The 23,610-nt window shown below is 44.8% G+C and overlaps 1 protein-coding gene across 2 annotated transcripts in view; it reads right to left on the reverse strand.

Annotated features, from left to right (window-relative positions):
* fndc3ba (fibronectin type III domain containing 3Ba) overlaps positions 1-13,158 on the reverse strand; it is an 86,935-nt gene extending 73,777 nt beyond the window's left edge. Inside the window, exon 1 of one of the 2 annotated variants that reach the window (XM_084152637.1) lies at positions 13,053-13,158. The gene's annotated coding sequence lies outside the window, so the exon portion shown is untranslated. The remainder of the gene's footprint in view (positions 1-13,052) is intronic. The other variant, XM_084152636.1, reaches the window with a different exon arrangement.
* Between the last annotated feature and the right edge of the window lie 10,452 nt (positions 13,159-23,610).

The following is a 23,610-nucleotide window of genomic DNA, read 5'->3' on the forward strand; positions in this document are numbered from 1 at the left end:
ACCTGAAGTCACTCACCAGTTGCGGTTGTCAGTGTGCAGTGATCATTTTGTGGCCACTGACTACATGGTGACCATTTGAAACTGGGTTCTGTTCCCACCGTCTTTCCATGGGCGACAAAGTTCCAGCCATTCGAGGTAAGTTAGGTTGCTAGCTAGCCAGTTAAGTGGCTAACACATGTTGCTAACGTTAGTCACTACAAATAATTTAGGACCCTTTCTGTTTGCCATTCGCAAGTATTTTGTTTGCTACTGTAACGGTAATGTTATCCTATCCTACTGACTGTTTGGTTTTTACTTGGCTTTGTGATGCAATTCCCTTTTCCATTACGTTTCTTATACAATACTGATAACAATTCCATTTTCCATTACGTTTCTTATACAATACTGATAACAATTCCATTTTCCAATATGTTTCTTATACAATACTGATAACAATTCCATTTTCCAATACGTTTCTTATACAATACTGATAACAATTCCCTTTTCCATTACATTTCCAATACTAATAAGAAGCTTTACAGTTTTCTGTTAGTGCTATTGATTGCATAAAATGACTGGCATGCCCTAGCCTTGCTCTGGCCTTAGAATATCACTTCATGCCCTGAATTGACACGGAATTACAGTTTTACACCAGCCAACATCACCAATGAAACCAAGCCAGATGCCACTTGTCCTGCGCATGCAATTGAGCAGCCCTGTAAAGCCTCACCCCTTTATGGTTCGCCAAGGAGGTCCCTCAACAACACATCTGAAGGTAGACTGTACCATTACTCCACACACTAGGTAGACAGTAGACTGTACCATTACTCCACACACTAGGTAGACAGTAGACTGTACCATTACTCCACACACTAGGTAGACAGTAGACTGTACCATTACTCCACACACTAGGTAGACAGTAGACTGTACCATTATGCCACACACTAGGTAGACAGTAGACTGTACCATTACTCCACACACTAGGTAGACAGTAGACTGTACCATTACTCCACACACTAGGTAGACAGTAGACTGTACCATTACTCCACACACTAGGTAGACAGTAGACTGTACCATTATGCCACACACTAGGTAGACAGTAGACTGTACCATTACTCCACACACTAGGTAGACAGTAGACTGTACCATTATGCCACACACTAGGTAGACAGTAGACTGTACCATTACTCCACACACTAGGTAGACAGTAGACTGTACCATTATGCCACACACTAGGTAGACAGTAGACTGTACCATTATGCCACACAATAGGTAGACAGTAGACTGTACCATTATGCCACACACTAGGTAGACAGTAGACTGTACCATTATGCCACACACTAGGTAGACAGTAGACTGTACCATTATGCCACACAATAGGTAGACAGTAGACTGTACCATTATGCCACACACTAGGTAGACAGTAGACTGTACCATTATGCCACACACTAGGTAGACAGTAGACTGTACCATTATGCCACACACTAGGTAGACAGTAGACTGTACCATTATGCCACACACTAGGTAGACAGTAGACTGTACCATTATGCCACACAATAGGTAGACAGTAGACTGTACCATTATGCCACACACTAGGTAGACAGTAGACTGTCATTGCCATTTTAAGGTATTCCGTCCACTCCTCCACACCACCTCGCTACCAGCACTCCCACACAGCAGAGCCCCGGCCACAGACAGATGGCTCAGACCATATCCAGGTAAACCCACCCTCCCCAGGTGCCCTCTGCTCCACCCTTCTGGCTGTGTGTGGGTGGGTGGTGTAGCTTCTCTGTGCTTGGCTGATACCAGGCGGTGTGAGAGATGGCTAACACTCATCCTACCTGTCTGTCCTGAAGTGTTTCTGTGAAAACCATTGAAAACCACATATCCGTCTCTCCACCCCTTCCCTAAACTAGGCTTCGCTGTCCCTGTCGTCTGAGCAGCCACCAGCCCCGTCCTCCTTTCTCTCTACATTCCCGCCTGACTCCAGACCCCACAGCCGCGGCATCAATGTCAACGCAGCACCATTCCAGTCCATGCAAGTGGTAGGCTTTGTTAATGGGGGACTTATAACTGACAACGCTTCATTTGAACAAAACCGTCACACACACACACACACACACACACACACACACACACACACACACACACACACACACACACACACACACACACACACACACACACACACACACACACACACACACACACACACACACAGGGTATCTGACAGGATACCAGACACCTCTAAATAAAAGCATCTATCTGTTTGTATTTGTTTCCCTCAGGTGTTCAATCTGAATGGTCATGTGCGCCTCACAAATGAAGCTCTGAAGCAAACCCATTTCCCTAGAAGCTACCGCCAGGGCTTCAGCAGCCAAGCAGAGCACTTTGTGGAGCAGCTGGACATCCAGAAAGATGCACTAGTCTGGTGAGAGAGGGGTTGGTGTGGTGGTTGGGGATGTGGCATAGACAAGCTGAGTTGGAGAGCTTGGATAGAAATGTTTGAAGAAAATAATATTGCTTTTCATACGTTTTATAATGACCATGGTGTCCTCGTTTGTAGGAGGCTTCCACACCCAAGACCAAGTGATGTCGTCGGCAGGCGGCCACCAGGGTCCCAGGGTCCAGGCTTTGGGCGGCCAGGCAAGTCAATATATCTCAGGATGTTTTATCCTAACGGTTGCACACAAGTGGCTGTAACAGTATTGGTATGTGTGATCTAGAACAGCCTGCCTGAGTCGACTGCGGAGATGGAAATAGGACTTCTCCCACCTGTTACTGTCTCTACACCACTGTCCATGATAGCTTGCTTACGAACGGAGCGTAACTAATGCTGAGTGACAGTAATTGTTGTGTTTTATAAACTGGGTGGTTTGAGCCATGAATGCTGATTGGCTGAAAGCCGTGGTATATCAGTATACCACGGGTATGACAAAACTTTTATTTTTTCCTGCTCTAATTATGTTGGTAACCAGTTTATAATAGCAATAAGGCACCTCGGGGGTTTGTGGTATATGGCCAATATACCATGGCTAAGGGCTGTGTCCAGGCATTCCGCGTTGCGTCGTGCAGAAGAACAGCCCTTAGCCATGGTATATTGGCCATATACCACACCCCCCCGGGCCTTATTGCTTAATTATATGTTTTACAATGTCTTTATAGTTTATGTGTTTAAAAAGTGTTCATTTAAAAAACTTGGAATACAATGTTATTTCTTTAAAACATTTATTTGTATACTATGTCGTGAGCCCCCTCTACCTCCTGGAATCCAACGTAGCTTGGGGTCAGCGTTGGGGTCAGGGTATTTAGATCGAATTGCTGCGACCACACAGGCTGGGAGTACCCGGCGTTGGCCTCGACCGAGACGTTCACCCCACAGCATCCACTCCAAAGTGATCCTGTAGGAAACCAGTCTGTATTGTGTAGATGAGAGAGAAAAGAACTACATGACAATGTTATATACAACAATCAAAAGAATATATAGGTCTAGGCCTATACAACATAATATATAACTATGGGCTCAGGGATCATTAGGCCTATTCATTTATAAGCCATATTGATGATGGCACAAAATGATTGACAGCTCGCTTGGTCTTGTAGACTTGGAGACTGTATGGCCGACTCATTGTTGAAAGGGTGTGAGTGGTCAAGTGTGAGGCTGTTTGTCTTCCTCTTTAGTGTGTGGGTTAACAGGCTAATCAAGATATTAGTGGTGTAAACGCTAGACTGGCAAATGCAGCAAAAAAAAATCAGTGGTGGAAAAATGAGTAAAAGTAAAGATACCTTAATAGAAAATGACTCAAGTAAAAGTAAAAGTCACCCAGTAAAATACTACTTGAGTAAAAGCCTGAAAGTATTTGGTTTTAAATATATTTAGGTATCAAAAATAAATGTAATTGCTAAAATATACATAAAAATGGAAATCATTTCAAATTCCTTCTATTAAACAAACCAGACGGCACCATTTTCTTTTTTGTCGGATAGCCAGGGGCTAGGGCTCTCCAGACATCATTTACAAACAAAGCATGTGTGTTTAGTGAGTCTGCCAGATCAGAGGCAGTAGGGATGACCAAGGATGTTCTCTTGATAAGTGCGTGAATTGGACCATTTTCCTGTCCTGCTAAGCATTTAAAATGTAACTAATACTTTTGGGTGTCAGGGAAAATGTATGGAGTAAAAAGGACATCATTTTTCATTAGGAATGTAGTGTAAATTAGGAAGTAAAAGTAAAAGTAGTCAAAAATATAAATAGTAAAATTAAGTACAGATACCCAAAAAGATTACTTAAGTAGTACTTTAAAGTATTTTTACTTAAGTACTTTACACCACTGCATTTTGTTCACTACCACTATTGACTTTATACTTCTTACACTGTTTGGTAATATACAATATTGATTATTTAGACCATATGGTGAAGTGCGCATCCCATACGTTCTATTTATGTGGCGCATCCACTCGTTCTAGACACTGTTTACTTAACTTCAAGGGGAGACTCCTGTAGCCAGTTACATTATGGAGTGTAGGCAGGTTACTAGAAAATGCAGTTGGGTGTCATTAGCTAGCTATTCATTTGCATCTTAGAGAGTGATAATAAAATGGATCCTAATTTCCAAAACACTTACACTTTAGAGCGCTTCCCATTTGGGCCGTCAGGTGTGGCACATGCTTCCAGTTGATCCTGGGCATTCTAAAAAACGTCTCCAGAACTCCAGGATTGATGTTTACACACACACGCAAGTCTTTTTTCTTCTGCATCGTCGGTCTGATGCTCGACCTCCTCCATTATGGGAATCAGCTAGTTCCAGGGGGTAGAATTAACTTATAAACTACATCTAAATACTCAAGCGATAAGCCTAAAAACTGTCTGGGGTGGTGACAAATGGCCAGGCAAGTGTTCTAAAAGTCCCAGAAGTGTTTTTTAGGGGTACTTCCCCTTTAAGGCCCGCACAGACTTCTGCCACGGTTTTGCCGTACCAGAAAAATGTGCACGTTGTGAGCAAATTCTTAGGTCGCAAACGATGGTCAGAAGTCTTGGCTCGTTCAGTGTGACAGGGTCTACGTCTGCCAATTAAGCAACTACGTGCGGTCGTAGGCTCCAACAAAGTTCTGGCAATGTCCGATCCCGGTGATTGACCAATAGGAACACGGCTGGCACTGAGCATGAACACAATAATATGATTATTGTGAATAGTCCGATTAATATAATAGTTTGATTGAAACGTTAACATGCCTTTCAAGAAGAACGATTTCCTTAACAATCTTGTTTAGACTACATGACACATCTGAAATCAGGCTCCCTGGTGGGATTTTGATAAATGCACAAAATAAACGTTCTACCACAGCAACCATGCTATTTTTGGGAAGTTCAGACTTATAAAGTCTGTATGTGAAAACTATTTCTAGATGCATACTTTAACTTTTTCCGAACTCAGTTGGCTTTCTGGCGCTGCTGGTGCTGCCCCATGCGCAGATCAAATACACTGCAGCAGTTGACGTAGCCTGTGCAAGCCAACAACAGAATGTGACAACAGAACTGAAGCAAATTGTACAATCTAACCAGGTTGCATTTAGTAATCGTAAAAGACTGAATTCAACATACAGTGTGGGAGAGTGCCTTGAGAGAGTAAGAAAGAAATTGAGAAACATATCCAACCAAAAACATAGAGACCCAGAAAACCTGAGCCTACGCCTTCACTATGGTGAATCACTAAAACAATACAGAAATACACTATAGAAAAAGAAGGAACGGTACGTCAGAAATCAGCTCAATGTGATTGAAGAATCCATAGACTCGAACCACTTCTGGGAAAATTGGAAAACACTAAACAAACAACACATTTAACATTTTAGTCATTTAGCAGATGGTCTTCTCCAGAGCGACTTACAGTTAGTGAGTGCATACATTTTCATACTGGCCCCCCTGGCCATCGAACCCACAACCCTGGCGTTGCAAGCGCCATGCTCTACCAACTGAGCTACACGGGGCCAACAACACATGAAGAGCACGAATCACTAGCAGTCCATCACCTAAACTACTCAGCCACCTCTCTCTGTGCTTTACGAGCGGCAGTCGCCCCTCCTACCATTGGTTGCTAATGTCAAAACCTTTCAGTGCAATGCAAGGGAGCGAAGAACAAATGCCAGACGACAAGGACGGGACTCGAACCCATGCATTCAGAGCACAATGGATTAGCAGTCCTCGGCCACCTCGTCTCCAAAATGGAGATGTATGGGTAAACCACTTCTCCAATCTTTTTGGCCCTATAACAAAGAACAACAGCAAAAACATATACATGATCAAATACAAATCTTAGAATCAACTATTAAAAGACTACCAGAACCCACTGCATTCTCCAATTACATTGAATGAACTACTGGACAAAATACAAACCCTCCAACCCAAAAAGGCCTGTGGTGTTGATGGTATCCTCAATTAAATGATAAAATATACAGACCACAAATTCCAATTGGCTATACTTAAACTCTTTAACATCATCCTTAGCTCTGGTATCTTCCCCAATATTTGGAACCAAGGACTGATCACCCCAATCCACAAAAGTGGAGACAAATTTGACCCCAATAACTAACGTGGGACATGCGTCAACAGCAACCTTGGGAAAATCCTCTGCATTATAATTAACAGCAGACTTGTACATTTCCTCAGTGAAAACAATGTATTGAGCAAATGTCAAATTGGCTTTTTACCAAATTACCGTACGACAGACCACGTATTCACCCTGCACACCCTAATTGACAAACAAAACAAAACAAAGGCAAAGTCTTCTCATGCTTTGTTGATTTCAAAAAAGCTTTTGACTCAATTTGGCATGAGGGTCTGCTATACAAATTGATGGAAAGTGGTGTTGGGGGAAAAACATACAACATAATAAAATCCATGTACACAAACAACAAGTGTGCAGTAAAAATTGGCAAAAAACGCTCACATTTCTTTCCACAGGGCCGTGGGGTGAGTCAGGGATGCAGCTTAAGCCCCACCCTCTTCAACATATATATCAACGAATTGGCGAGGGCACTAGAACAGTTTGCAGCACCCGGCCTCACCCTACTAGAATCTGAAGTCAAATGTCTACTGTTTGCTGATGATCTGGTGCTTCTGTCCCCAACCAAGGAGGGCCTACAGCAGCACCTAGATCTGGACCCTGACAGTAAATCTCAGTAAGACAAAAATAATGGTGTTCCAAAAAAGGTCCAGTTGCCAGGACCACAAATACAAATACCATCTAGACACCGTTGCCCTAGAGCACACAAAAAACTATACATAACTTGGTCTAAACATCAGCGCCACAGGTAACTTCCACAAAGCTGTGAACGATCTGAGAGACAAGGCAAGAAGGGCCTTCTATGCCATCAAAAGGAACATAACATTCGACATACCAATTAGGATCTGGCTAAAAATACTTGAATCAATTATAGAACCCATTGCCCTTTATGGTTCTGAGGTCTGGGGTCCACTCACCAACCAAGAATTCACAAAATGGGACAAACACCAGATCGAGACAAAAATATCCTCTGTGTACAACGTAAAACACCAAATAATGCATGCAGAGCAGAATTAGGCCGCTACCCGCTAATGATTAAAATCCAGAAAAGAGCCGTTAAATTCTACAACCACCCACCTAAAAGGAAGCGATTCCCAAACCTTCCATAACAAAGCCATCACCTACAGAGAGATGAACCTGGAGAAGAGTCCCCTAAGCAAGCTGGTCCTGGGGCTCTGTTCACAAACACAAACAGACCCCACAGAGCCCCAGGACAGCAACACAATTAGACACAACCAAATCATGAGAAAACTAAAAGATAATGACTTGACACATTGGAAAGAATTTACAAAAAAACAGAGCAAACTAGAATGCTATTTGGCCCTAAACAGAGAGTACACAGTGGCAGAATACCTGACCACTATGACTGACCCAAAATTAAGGAAATCTTTGACTACGTACAGACTCAGTGAGCATAGTCTTGCTATTGAGAAAGGCCGCCGTAGGCAGACCTGGCTCTCAAGAGAAGACAAGCTATGTGCACACTGCCTACAAAATGAGGTGGAAACTGAGCTGCACTTCCTAACTTCCTGCAAAATGTATAACCATATTAGAGACACATACTTCCCTCAGATTACACAGACCCACAAAGAATTTGAAAACAAATCCAATTTGTTTTCAAAAACATAAAGTCAAAAAATACAACAGAAAATATATATACAGTGTGTGCAAATTTCATTTGCACACACTTTATATATATTTTCTGTTGTATTTTTTGACTTAGTTTTTTTACCCCATATGTAACTCTGTGTTGTTGTTTTTATCGCACTGCTTTGCTTTATCTTGGCCAGGTCGCAGTTGTAAATGAGAACTTGTTCTCAACTGGCTTACCTGGTTAAATAAAGGTGAAATAAAAAATTTAACATTAAAAAAATTTTGGGGATAAACTCCCATATCTATTGGGTGAAATACCACAGTGTGCAATCACAGCAGCAAGATTTGTGACCTGTTGCCACAAAAAAGGGGCAACCAGTGAAGAACAAACACCATTGTAAATACAACCTATATTTATGTTTATTTATTTTCTTTAACTATTTGGACATCATTACAACACTGTATATAGACATAATATGACACTTGTCTTCATTCTTTTGGAATTTTTGTGAGTGTAATGTTTACTGTTAATTTTTTTATTGTTTATTTCACTTTTGTTTATTATCTATTTCACTTGCTTTGGCAATGTAAACTTATATTTCCCATGCCAATAAAGCCCCTTAAATTGAAATGTAAATTGAGAGAGAGAGAGAGAGAGAGAGAGAGAGAGAGAGAGAGAGAGAGAGAGAGAGAGAGAGATTGAGAGAGAGAGATCGAGAGAGAGAGAGAGAGGGGGGGGGGGGATCACAGTGAAAAACCATGCACATTCCTCCCAGGATACACATTCCACTGTGTATTGGAATATATCCTCAGAATGCGTGGTCTCCCTTAGTGTGGGTGTGTGAGCGTGCATGTATGTGTGACAAAGGAAGGGTAGAGAGTTAATCCGTTAGAATAATATGGTATTAATCCCAAAGAGTGGAGAGGACATTGTGGTGAGGTGGGGATGGAACTGGCACGCACACACATACGTATAGGCTACACACACACACACATCCTGAGGCCTGATTGAGGAGGAGGAATTTGACCTTGTGACCCCAGGTTGGGGGAGGTGTGTGTGTGTGTGTGTGTGTGTGTGTGTTTATGATGATTTGTAGGGGTCCTGCTTGGAGGTAAGGAGGGGAAAAGAAAAATAAATGGGGAAAAGGGGGAAGAGAGAGGAGGTGGAAATGACAGAGGTATGTAAGTAGGGGGGGGGGGGGGGGGGTGGCATGGCCTGGGTGATGCTCATGTTTCTAGCCTATCATTATAACAATGTATTGAGTTATTGCAGAAATCTAGCAACAATTTCTATTTCCTTTTGGCTTTTGAAGAAGATTTAGCAGTATACTGCCACACACAAACACACACATCCGTGAAAACACACACCTGCATAAAACAGCCATTAAGAGCAGATGGAACTTTCCATAGCCATGCTAACACGCCTAGCATGCTAATGCAGGCACGAAAATGTGAGTTATGTCACAGATGTGTGTGTGTGTGTATGTGTGTACTAATGTAGGCACGCTCACTCACTAAGACCAACGAGACAAACACACGTTTACCTTCCGCTGTTAGCGGCTAGGCTAGGAGAAGCTAATGTTGCTAGCCATGAGTGACATATTAATAACATAGCTACCCTAAGAAAAGCTAACACTGACAGCAATGAAATTCACTACAATAATGCAGGAGGATGTTAGCTGCAATGCTAACAGAAGCTAACACTGCTAGCTAGTCCCAAAGTCTACAGTGGCAGCCATAGGATACGGTAGAGTTCTCTTCATGGTCTGAGAGAGACATAGAGCCCTGCATCCCCAAGGAGGGCACAGGGGACAAGAGAAAGAGGGGGAGAGGAGAGGGAGGGTTGGAAAGGGGGGGTTGAAATACTTATTTTATCTCTGTCTAAATCAACTCTCAACAATGCAGGAAATCACCAAGAGGAGAAAAGGAGGGGAAATAGGGGGGGGGAAGAGGGAGGAGGAGAGAGGAGGGGAGAGGGAGGCAAAAAGAGCGAGAGAGAAATATAAATAAAAGGAGAAAGAGAAGGAGGAGGGTAAATATTACAGGTCTGTGCCAAGTAAACATAAGGCGCTGGGATACTTCAACAAAGATCCAGCCTTCAGAGTGTGTGTGTGTGGAGGAAATGAAGGAAGAGAGAGAAGGCCTCTGTCTGTGAATCTGATGGAACCTTCCTGTGAATGCTCTGTTGCTCAGTCAAGGGGGACAGAATAGGGAGGAGAACCACTCAGCACAGTGGCAGGCAACAGAGGGAAACTTTTCGTTAATACACACACACACACACACACACACACACACACACACACACACACAAGGCTAGGATATCATTGGCTATCAGCTTTGTCTGGGGTTCTGAGAATGTCAAGACAATCATCATTCAACACACACGCGCGCACGCAGTCGTCCCAAACGCACACACACACACATACACTCCTGAGACAGACACATTTGCTCCTGACACAAAGTCACACTTTAGGTTAGGGATGACATATTAGGTACTAATTTGCAGTTGTGTAAGTGTCTATATGTAGGTAAGTAAAACTTTAAAATGCAGTATTTCCCACTTAACCAAGAGGTATATTTCATTAACTTAAATAAATGAAAGTCATACTTCATCATACTTGATCAGCTGGTTACCCCCTGGTAGTCATCCTGTGTGTGTCATTCATTCATGATTTGGAGAAAAATAAATACATCCAAGTCAGACTCTATCCTGTTTAGTCTGTTTCAGGAAGTACCCGTATGTTGCATCTCTAGGTTCCAGACCTTTCTGAGGACATCTCTCTCCTGTCCATTCCAGATGCTAACCACATGACCTCAGTGGAAAAGAATGCTTCTCCCAGCGTGACCAATGAGAAGGCTCAGCCACAGGAAGCAGGAAGCTGCTGCCAGCTGACCAGACCAGACCGCCCACATGGTCCTACGGTGGCCTGCAAGGCTCAGTCGGAGACAGGCCTAAAGACTGTAGTCCCCCCCCCCCCCCCCCACACACACACCTGTAGCCAGTTTAGGAACAAAAACCCCTACCCAGCCATAACGTGCCAAAGCACCTCCAGGACAGTCACCTTCTAGTTATGATGGCAATAGGAATGTTACAGTTATGTTATTGTTACTGATGTTATTCTAGTGTGGATTCCAATACTGTTACTGTTGTTATTGTTATGATGTTCCTGATATGCAACACCATGTGACATCATGGGAGGAAAGTCTGCTGCTGAACTCTGCACACACACACACACACACACACACACACCTATAGGACAGTTGATACAACACCTGACAAGCCAATACCTCAACACAAAAATGAAATAATTAAATCATTATAATTATATATAGGACAAATGTAGACTACATATTATGACTATAACACTATGGGCCACCAACACAGGAGTTCTTCCAAAGATCTATAGATGAGGTGAAAAAGCATGTTTTATTAAAACTCTTCAGAACTTAATCTATAACTGTAGAAGTCTGATTCCACCGCAAATCACAGACACGGATTTTCTCTGAGAAAGAGTCTGAGATATCACTTTTCCAGGATAAAAGCACACTCACACACACAGAAGGCCACATCAGCTTTACAGCAAAGGAATGTCATCTGACGTCATCTATTTGGGATCGGATTTCTCATCTTTTCTGTGCCATGGTGTGTTTCTGTGTGTGTTACTTATGCTATTTTTCTCCAACTTGCCCTCTAGATCCAGCGTTCGCAACTCAACGACATAGCAATATTATCAGAACGACATAACAACGTTATAACGGCTATATAACCGTGACACAACACCCTAGGGATAATGACGAGCATATCCCATAATACCCTAACATTAAGTTAGCTTGTAGCCTACTTAAAACAAAGTTTCCTTTCAACTAAGGGTATCGATTCATCGGCGAATAAAGAAAAACGTTTTCTAAATAAAAAAGTGAAGAATCGACTTTAAAAAGTGTGACAACAATAGGCTTGTCGTTTGGAAACAAAATCATTAACCGCATGAAATAACTGCATTGGACTTCCACGTCTGCAGAGAGAGAGAGAGAGGGGGGAGAGAGGGGGGAGAGAGAGAGAGAGAGAGAGAGAGAGAGAGCGAGAGAGAGAGAGAGAGCGAGCAGACAGGCAGACTTACTGGAATGCCAGGCTATGCTGGAGTTGAGAGACCTCTCTTCTCTCCCCTTCGGACACAGTATCCTCTCCTCAATCGGCTATAAACTACACAGTCTCGGAGAAGTGCGTTGTGATCGTATACAATAACAATTCACCATCGGTAATATCATTAATGCAATAAAGAGCTACATTGTGTCCCTCCATTTCCACTATTTCATAATCCCTGCCATATCGTCATCTCAGCATCCCAATTTTTTTTTTTTATGAAGTAAAACAGACATACTTCGCTTTGATCAATTAAAACAGTGTTTTTAAACAGACACCACTGGGCCTGTGGATTGTTATGTAAAGAACTGAGGAGAGAGAAAGAGAAAGAGAGAGATAAGAGAAAGAGTTTTAGCCTGTTGCGCACTCACTTCTTCAACGTCAGTCTCTGCGAAGACGAAAAAGCATTATTTCGCAAAACAGCAGAAATGGCCCACAACGCAAACAAAATCCTGTAAACGATATCACTTTCCGATATGACTGCGATATAAAAAACCAAAACTTTAATGGCCACGGGTTTTTTTTTACTTTCCACGCAGTTTCGGACACGAAGTAAAAAAAATCCCTAAAAGTTTCGATTCCCCCCCTCAGCCAGTTTTCCCTTTTCCTCTCCTCTCGCCAGCTCACCCAGACAGTCTGCCGGCGTCACAGCTCCATAAGCAAGCACTCACACAATCCCCCAAAACTTCTTAACTCCCAATTTAAGACGATGTCCTATTCGAATAAGTCGTTTTAACATGTAACAGAACACCATAAAAGTGTAGAATAGAACTCACCTCACTGCAATAAAATAATCTTGAAACAGACCTTCGCTGCTGTGTGTTATTTTTTCTCCAGGGTTGGTTGCTGGATCCCCCTGCCTAGACTCTGCCCGCGCGGCGCGCTCTCTGGGACAATCCGAGCTGTCAATCAAACCCTGCGGCGGCACATGGAGATTAAAGCCCGCCCATTTCTACCGTAATACCTTCTATACCACGCATACCCACTTCTACTGTAGTATTGTGGCGTGTGTATCTGAGAGTAGGGCCTAGATTCAATCCGTTGTGCTGAAGATCCGCTGTTTAGCGCGATTGAAATTTAAAAGCAATGTTCCCAGGTTTGCGGATACTGCATTCACGGTAAACGCTGCATATATCAGCTCAATCGGAAATTACCTTTTAATTTCAATCACGCTATACCCATACATATTGAATCTAGGCCTAGAGCTAGACTTACTTCTGCCGCCACCCAAGGCATGGGATTTAGTGTTGCAGGGAGTAGTGCTCTCGCCTCTGCACCACCTGATCCATGGATCAAGCCCCATACAGCTCACTCTCTCTCCACATCAGCCTGTCACATTGGCGGCAGAGGTGAGATGGCCGTTGTAGGAGCATACCTGTTGGCATGTGGGGCTCGTCTTAGTGCAAGGCAGGAGCAAAAGCCTGCAGCTGTCTCCAGTTAGATGGATTTGTAACAGGCCCAATATGGGTAATCCTGCAGGAGGATTGGGCAAGGTCAGGAGGACGGTTGGCCGGCCCTGGTCTAGAAATAAAGAGGATATGAAATCTTTGTATACTATATAATGTCTGTTGTACTGCACATGATTAATCCATTGTATGTATGATGAATGTGTTATTGTACACCTGCCCAGGGACTGCATGGGGACCAACATGACCTGTTTATTATCTGGTACAATGCATCAGATTCAGCCTCTGAGATTTATGTCTTAATTGTGCATGGTCTCAAATAAACATAACAATAAAACAATATTGTTTGTAGCCCTGTGCCATAACTCAACAGAATAACATTATAAATCACTGCTTTGAACTTGAGCTGCAGAATCAGTCTTGACAATTTATATTAGAAAACATTCCAATGCTCTTCTTAGTGAAAATAAAAATGCCTGAGAAATATATCATGTTCATTTATCTCTAGTAACCTATTTAGACTCTCTAAACCTACATACTTTGTGCTCACCCTCAGGCAGTTTGAAGAGTTATTAAGATTAAAACGCCATTCATGCTATTAAACTATATTGGGTAGATAAAATGACATAAGCACTTTGACATTGAACAAAGGGCACTACTTGCATTCCTCTCGCGCTCAGCCGGTTGCAGTGCGGACAGAATTCGGGTTTATCTTGCTGGGTATTTGCATGTTTGTTTTCCAATCTTGTTTGCCCTCTCTCTCTCAAACCCCCCTCTCTCTCTCACCCCCCCCCCCCCCCCTCTCTCTCTCTCACCCCCACTCTCAATCTCAACCCCTCTCTCCCCCTCTCTCTCACCCCCTCTCTCTTGCTCTAATCATTTACCCCCTGTCCTTATAGCTTTTTGATGAGTGGAAAGCATCCAGACATATGACATCATAGAAGACATATTAAGAGCTGTGTGTGCAGAGCTACCTCCTCCTATTGATCTACCGCTGGAATTGTGGGAGTTCAAAGGAGTCATCCGTACCCTGACAAGAACAGACAAGCCTTCTCTCTCTCTTTCTTTTCTTTTCTCTCGCTCTTTCTTTCTTTCTCTGTCATAGCAGCTGGTCAGAACATCACACCCTGACGCCTGACCTATTTCTATGTGAGTGTGGACGTGTGTGTACATGTGTATACGTGTGTGTGTTTGTGTGTGTGTACAGTCATGGTCAAATGTTTTGAGAATGACACAAGTATTGGTCTTCACAAAGTTTGCTGCTTCAGTGTTTTTAGATATTTTGGTCAGATGTTACTATGGTATACTGAAGTATAATTACAAGCATTCCATAAGTGTCAAAGGCTTTTATTGACAATTACATTAAGTTTATGCAAAGAGTCAATATTTGCAGTGTTGACCCTTCCTTTTCAAGACCTCTGCAATCCGCCCTGGCATGCTGTCAATTAAATTCTGGGCCACATCCAGACTGATGGCAACCCATTCTTGCATAATCAATGCTTGGACTTTGTCAGAATTTATGGGGTTTTGTTTGTCAACCTGCCTCTTGAGGATTGACCACAAATTCTCAATGGGATTAAGGTCTGGGGAGTTTCCTGGCCATGGACCCAAAATGTTGATGTTTTGTTCCCCGAGCCACTTAGTTATCACTTTTGCCTTATGGCAAGGTGCTCCATCATGCTGGAAAAGGCATTGTTTGTCACCAAACTGTTCTTGGATGGTTGGGAGAAGTTGCTCTCGGAGGATGTGTTGGTATCATTCTTTATTCATGGCTGTGTTCTTAGGCAAAATTGTGAGTGAGCCCACTCCCTTGGCTGAGAAGCAACCCCACACATGAATGGTCTCAGGATGCTTTACTGTTGGCATGACACAGGACTGATGGTAGCGCTCACCTTGTCTTCTCCGGACAAGCTTTTTTACGGATGCCCCAAACAATCGGAAAGGGGATTCATCAGAGAAAATGACTTTACCCCAGTCCTCAGCAGTCCAATCCCTGTACCTTTTGCAGAATATCAGTCTGTCCCTGATGTTTTTCCTGGAGTGAAGTGGCTTCCTCGCTGCCCTTCTTGACACCAGGCCATCCTCCAAAGGTCTTCGCCTCACTGTGCGTGCAGATGCACTCACACCTGCCTGCTGCCATTCCTGGGAAAGCTCTGCACTGGTGGTGCCCCGATCCCGCAGCTGAATCAACTTTAGGAGATGGTCCAGGCGCTTGCTGGACTTTCTTGGGCGCCCTGAATCCTTCTTCACAACAATTGAACCTCTCTCCTTGAAGTTCTTGATGATCCGATGAATGGTTGATTTAGGTGCAATCTTACTAGCAGCAATATCGTTGCCTGTGAAGCCCTTTTTGTGCAAAGCAATGATGACGGCACGTGTTTCCTTGCAGGTAACCATGGTTAACAGAGGAAGAACAATGATTTCAAGCACCACCCTCCTTTTAAAGCTTCCAGTCTGTTATTCTAACTCAATCAGCATGACAGAGTGATCTCCAGCCTTGTCCTCGTCAACACTCTCACCTGTGTTAACGGGAGAACCATTGACATGATGTCAGCTGGTCCTTTTGTGGCAGCGCTGAAATGCAGTGGAAATGTTTTTTTGGGATTAAGTTCACTTTCATGGCAAAGAGGGACTTTGCAATTCATTGCAATAATCTGGTCACTCTTCATAACATTCTGGAGTATATGCAAATTGCCATCATAAAAACTGAGGCAGCAGACTTTGTGAAAATTAATATTTGTGTCATTCTCAAAACTTTTGACCACGACTGTACGTGTGCAGATGCATGGGTATGTATGTTCGTATGTGTGTGGGACATCTGCTTATGAATGGGACCACTTGTAGTGAATCACTTAGTCTTCCAGTATGTCAGAGGCTAAAATAGTGAACTATATAGTGAATAGGGTGTATTTTGGGATAGATCTGAGAGTGGTCTGTAGTATTTCCAGATTCGGAGTTTGTTTCTAACACTAAATCTGGAGTGGCACACTAATTCATATAGGATTGGCCTAAAGCAGTGCACTAGTACATAGAAGGGACTTATAGATACACATTACATACAGTTGAAGTCGGAAGTTTACATACACTTAGGTTGGAGTCATTAAAACTCGTTTTTCAACTACTCCACAAATTTCCTGTTAACAAACTATAGTTTTGGCAAGTCAATAATTGTTTACAGACAGATTATTTCACTTATAATTCACTGTATAACAATTCCAGTGGGTCAGAAGTTTACATACACTAAATTGACTGTGCCTTTAAACAGCTTGGAAATTTCCAGAAAATGATGTCATGGCTTTAGAAGCTTCTGATAGGCTAATTGACATCATTTGAGTCAATTGGAGGTGTACCTGTGGATGTATTTCAAGGCCTACCTTCAAACTCAGTGCCTCTTTGCTTGACATCATGGGAAAATCCAAAGAAATCAGCCAAGACCTCAGAAAAATAATTGTAGACCTCCACAAGTCTGGTTCATCCTTGGGAGCAATTTCCAAATGCCTGAAGGTACCACGTTCATCTGTACAAACAATAGTACACAAGTATAAACACCATGGGACCACGCAGCCGTCATACCGCTCAGGAAGGAGACGCGTTCTGTCTCCTAGAGATGAACGTACTTTGGTGCGAAAAGTGCAAATCAATCCCAGAACAACAGCAAAGGACCTTGTGAAGATGCTGGAGGAAACAGGTACAAAAGTATCTATATCCACAGTAAAACGAGTCCTATATCGACATAACCTGAAAGGCCGCTCAGCAAGGAAGAAGCCACTGCTCCAAAACCGCCATAAAAAAGCCAGACTACGGTTTGCAACTGCACATGGGGACAAAGATCGTACTTTTTGGAGAAATGTCCTCTGGTCTGATGAAACAAAAATAGAACTGTTTGGCCATAATGACCATCGTTATGTTTGGAGGAAAAATGAGGAACGCTTGCAAGCCGAAGAACACCATCCCAACCGTGAAGCACGGGGGTGGCAGCACCATGCTGTGAGGGTGCTTTGCTGCAGGAGGGACTGGTGCACTTCACAAAATAGATGGCATCATGAGGAAGGAAAATTATGTGGATATAATGAAGCAACATCTCAAGACATAAGTCAGGAAGTTAAAGCTTGGTTGCAAATTGGTCTTCCAAATGGACAATGACCCCAAGCATACTTCCAAAGTTGTGGCAAAATGGCTTAAGGACAACAAAGTCAAGGTATTGGAGTGGCCATCACAAAGCCCTGACCTCAATCCTATAGAAAATGTGTGGGCAGAACTTAAAATGCGTGTGTGAGCAAGCAGGCCTACAAACCTGGCTCAGATACACCAGCTCGGTCTGGAGGAATGGGCCAAAATTCACCCAACTTATTGTGGGAAGCTTGTGGAAGGCTACCTGAAACGTTTGACCCAAGTTAAACAATTTAATGGCAATGCTCCCAAATACTAATTTAGTGTATGTAAACTTCTGACCCGCTGGGAATGTGATGAAAGAAATAAAAGCTGAAATAAATCATTCTCTCTACTATTATTCTGACATTTCACATTCTTAAAATAAAGTGGTGATCCTAACTGACCTAAAACAGGGAATTTTACTAGGATTAAATGTCAGGAATTGTGAAAAACAGAGTTTAAATGTATTTGGCTAAGGTGTACGTAAACTTCCAACTTCAATGTCTAGATCTGTCCTGGCGACATTTCTCTTCATTCCATGAGTTCCTGCCCAGAGTTCTAACCTCATGTCGTCATGCCACCCCCACATATTAGATCATGGAAAATCTCATGTGTGTGTGTGTGAGTGTGTCAGGTTCATATTTGAGAAGAGGCATTTGTTTCACAGTTGTTTCCCTGATTTGCCAAGCAGGCTTATCTCATCTCTCTTTCCATCTCCTTCTCTCTAACTTCATTTGGGTAAATGGGCGGCAGGTAGCTTAGTGGGTAAGAGCGTTGTGCCAGTAACCGAAAGGTCGCTGGTTCTAATCCCCGAGCCGACTAGGTGAAAAATCTGTTGATGTGCCCCTAAGCAAGGCACTAAACCCTAATTGCTCCTGTAAGTCACTCTGGATAAGCGCGTCTGCTAAATGACTAAAATGTAAGTGTTAGTGTCACAGTGGAGTCTATTCCAAATCATCTATTTGGCTGTGCGTGTATGTTCATCAAAGAGAGAACGGAACCCTATTATGACATCACTGGGTGTTGGTTGACGGTCTGGAATGTGTGCGACTAGGGGGGAGGGGCTTTAAAGCCAAGGCTGGGATCTCATTGGCTATTGGCTTCGTCTGGGGTTCTGTGAATTTCAAGACAATCATCATTCAACACACACACACACACAGGAGAGGAGAAACATAACATTACAGAGTAGTTACTACTGTGAGCCACAGGGGTGAACCACATGAGAGGGACATTCTGAGACTAAAGAGGCCATCATACTGTTGCTTACTCAAAGTATTAACTATGTACTATTACTAAGCATACTATTTAGAACACACTGTTTTGTAAAACATACACTACCGGTCAAAAGTTTTAGAACACCTACTCATTCAAGGGTTTTTCTTTATTTTTACTATTTTCTACATTTTAGAATAATAGTGAAGACATCAAAACTATGAAATAACACATTTGGAATCATGTAGTAACCCAAAAAGTGTTCATCAAATCAAAATATATTATATATTTGAGATTCTTCAAATAGCCACCCTTTGCCTTGATGACAACTTTTCCCACTCTTGGCATTCTCTCAACCAGCTTCATGAGGTAGTCACCTGGAATGCATTTCAATTAACAGGTGTGCCTTCTTAAACAAACACAAACACACACACATTTTAAGAACTTTGAAAGTTTCTTCAAGTGCATTCGCAAAAACCATCAAGCGCTATGATGAAACTGGCTTTCATGAGGACCGCCACAGGAATGGAAGACCCAGAGTTACCTCTGCTGCAGAGGATGTTCATTAGAGTTACCAGCCTCAGAAATTGCAGCCCAAATAAATGCTTCACAGAGTTCGTGTATTCTTTGAGCGAAGTCAAGCGCAGGACACTGAGCTACTGGCAGACAAACTTTACTAGCACAGTAATCAAAATACAAACAAAACCTCCAAACAGGGAGGAACAAAATACGCATACACCCGAACACTGCCGACCTCACGGAAAACAATCACTCACAATAACCAATGAGAGACAGGGGGTTATAAAGGGAATACAATGTAACATAATGGGAAACAGGTGAAAACAATCAGGACAAACTAGACAAACACCGAAACATAGATCGGTGGCAGCTAGTACTCCGGGGACGACGAACGCCGAAGCCTGCCCGAGCAAGGAGGAGGGGCAGCCTCGGCTGATTTTACGACGTGACAGTACCCCCCCCCCCCCCCCCCCCCCCCCCCTTGACGCGCGGCTCTAGCCGTGCGCCGACCCCGGCCTCGGGGACGGCCAGGAGGACGCGGAGCAGGGCGAGTCAGATGACTCCGGTGGAAGTCCCTCAACATGGAGGGATCTAGGATGTCCCTCCTAGCGACCCAGCACCGTTCCTCCGGACCGTACCCCTCCCACTCCACGAGATACTGCAGGCCCCCCATCCGACGCCTCGAATCCAAGATGGAACGGACTGAGTACGCCGGAGCCCCCTCGATGTCCAATGGGGGCGGAGGAGCCTCTTGTACCTCACTCTCCTGGAGTGGACCAGCCACCACCGGCCTGAGGAGAGACACATGGAACGAGGGGTTAATGCGGTAATTAATGGGCAGTTGTAACCTATAGCATACCTCGTTCAATCTCCTCAGGACTTTAAATGGCCCCACAAACCGCCGACCCAGCTTCCGGCAGGGAAGGCGAAGGGGCAGGTTTACATACAACGAAGCCTCACTGCGGTGGCGATCGGCACTCGCCTTTTTCCGCCTGATAGCCCGTTGCAGATGGACATGCGCAGCGTTCCAGGTTTCTTCCGAGCGCCGAAACCACTCGTCCACCGCAGGGGCTTCGATCTGGCTCTGATGCCAAGGTGCCAGGACCGGCTGATAACCCAGCACACACTGGAAAGGCGTAAGGTTAGTGGAGGAGTGGCGGAGTGCCCAGGGAATATATCCTGACCACTCCTCCTGCCGGTCCTGGCAATAGGACCTCAGAAACCTACCCACATCCTGGTTCACTCTCTCCACCTGCCCGTTACTCTCGGGGTGAAAAACTGAGGTAAGGCTAATCGAGACCCCCAGACGTTCCATAAACGCCCTCCAGACTCTAGAGGTGAACTGGGGACCCCGATCAGACACTATATCCTCAGGCACCCCGTAGTGCCGGAATACGTGTGTGAACAGGGCAACAGCAGTTTGTAGGTCAGTAGGGAGACCTGGCAGGGGAATGAGACGGCAGGCCTTCGAAAACGTGACACAACGACCAAGATCGTCGTGTTCCCCTGGGAGGGGGGATGGTCCGTGACAAAATCCACCGATAGGTGAGACCACGGCCGTTGTGGAATGGGTACGGGTTGTAACTTCCCTCTGGGCAGGTGTCTAGGCGCCTTACACTGGGCGCACACCGAGCAGGAGGAAACATAAACCCTCATGTCCTTAGCTAAAGTGGGCCACCAGTACTTCCCACTAAGGCAGTGCACTGTTCGACCAATACCAGGATGACCAGAGGAGGGTGACATGTGAGCCCAATATATCAATCGATCGCGAACCTCGAGCGGCACGTACTTCCGACCCTCTGGACACTGTGGGGGAGTAGGATCGGTACGTAACGCCCGCTCGATGTCCGCATCAACCTCCCACACCACCGGTGCCACCAGACAAGACTCCGGGAGTATGGGAGTGGGCTCAATGGACCTCTCCTCTGTGTCATATAGTCGGGACAGGGCGTTTGCCTTAGCGTTCTGTGACCCTGGTCTATAGGTGAGCTTAAATACAAATCGGGAGAAAAACATAGCCCACCTTGCCTGGCGAGGGTTCAGCCTCCTCGCTGCCCGGATGTACTCCAAGTTACGATGGTCAGTCAGAATGAGAAAAGGGTGTTTAGCCCCCTCAAGCCAATGCCTCCACACCTTCAGGGCTTGAACCACAGCTAACAACTCCCTGTCCCCCACGTCATAATTGCGCTCCGCCGGACTGAGCTTCTTAGAATAGAAAGCACAGGAACTGAGTTTTGGTGGCGTACCCGAGCGCTGAGACAGCACCGATCCCAGACTCGGACGCATCCACCTCAACTTGGAACGCCAAAGAGGGATCTGGATGTGCCAGCACCGGAGCCGAGGTAAACAGGTCCTTCAGACGTCTAAACGCCCTGTCCGCCTCAGCCGACCACAGCAGACGCACCGGACCCCCCTTTAGCAGGGAGGTAATGGGAGCTGCTACCTGTCCAAAGCCCCGGATAAACCTCCGGTAGTAATTGGCAAAATCCAAGAACCGCTGCACTTCCTTCACCGTGGTGGGAGTCTGCCAATTACGCACGGCAGAAACGCAGTCAATCTCCATCTCCACCCCTGACGCGGACAACCGATGTCCCAGGAAGGAGATGGACTCCTGGAAGAACAGACATTTCTCCGCCTTCGCATACAGGTCATTCTCTAACAGTCTACCAAGCACTCGACGCACCAGGGACACATGCTCGGCTCGTGTAGCGGAGTATATTAGAATGTCATCAATATGTCCATGCAAGTCCCGGAAAATCTCGTCCACAAATGATTGGAAGACTGAAGGAGCATTCATTAAACCGTATGGCATGACGAGGTACTCATAGTGACCCGAGGTGGTACTGAATGCTGTCTTCCACTCATCTCCCTCCCTAATGCGCACCAGGTTGTACGCGCTCCTGAGATCCAATTTTGTGAAGAATCGCGCCCCGTGTAATGACTCCGTCATACAAGCAATCAGAGGGAGAGGATAGGTGTATTTGATTGTGATCTGATTGAGACCACGGTAATCAATACACGGGCGTAAACCCCCATCCTTCTTCTTCACAAAAAAGAAACTTGAGGACGCAGGGGAAGTGGACGGCCGTATGTATCCCTGTCTCAGAGATTCGGTGACGTATGTCTCCATAGCCGCCGTCTCCTCCTGAGACAGAGGATACACATGACTACGCGGAAGCGCAGCGCCTACTTGGAGGTCTATCGCACAATCCCCCTGTCGATAAGGTGGTAATTGAGTCGCCTTCTTTTTACAGAAGGCGAGTGCCAAATCGGCATACTCAGGTGGAATGTGCATGGTGGGAACTTGGTTGTCACACCCTGGCTCTGGGGACTCTATATGTTGAGCCAGGGTGTGTATATTCTATGTATTGTATTTCTGTGTTGGCCTGAGTGGTTCCCAATCAGAGGCAACGAGTGTCAGCTGTTGCTGGTTGTCTCTGATTGGGAGCCATATTTATAGAGGCTGTTTTCCCACAATAGTTGTGGGATCTTGTTCCAGTTGGTTTGTTCATTTTGGGTTATTCCGTGTTGGTTGAGTTTAACCTTTGGACGTCACGGTATCGTTTATTGTTTTGTTCGAGTGTTTACTCTCTTTAAATAAAGTATGTTTGCCTGCAACGCTGCGCCTTGGTCCATTCCGTCTAATGATCGTGACAGAAGATCCCACCATACCAGGACCAAGCAGCGTGTCCAGGAGCAGGCGGCCTGGACATGGGAGGAAGCGCCGGGAATGGAGCTGGAGAGGTTGGCGATGGCCCAGGTGGGCAAATCGTGGTCCTGGGAGGACATGCTCGGGGGCAAAGGGCCATGGGCTAAGATTAAGGCCCTGGCGAGAGAGGAGCAACAGCGTCAACAGTGTCGTCGTCGGACGGACGAGAGGCAACCCCAGAAAATGTTTGGGGGGGGCACATGGCATGGGCGACTGGGCAGCAGGAGGCTGCCACAGGGCGAATTGGGAGATTAGGAGAGGAGGCCACCGGGTTTGGGGGGCCAGAAGGCAGGTTGGCGGAGCCTGGATGGAGAGCAGAGCCAACTCCCCGTACTC

This window comes from Coregonus lavaretus (assembly GCF_964263955.1).
Source record: "Coregonus lavaretus genome assembly, chromosome: 35".
NCBI classification, from domain to species: Eukaryota; Metazoa; Chordata; class Actinopteri; order Salmoniformes; family Salmonidae; genus Coregonus; species Coregonus lavaretus.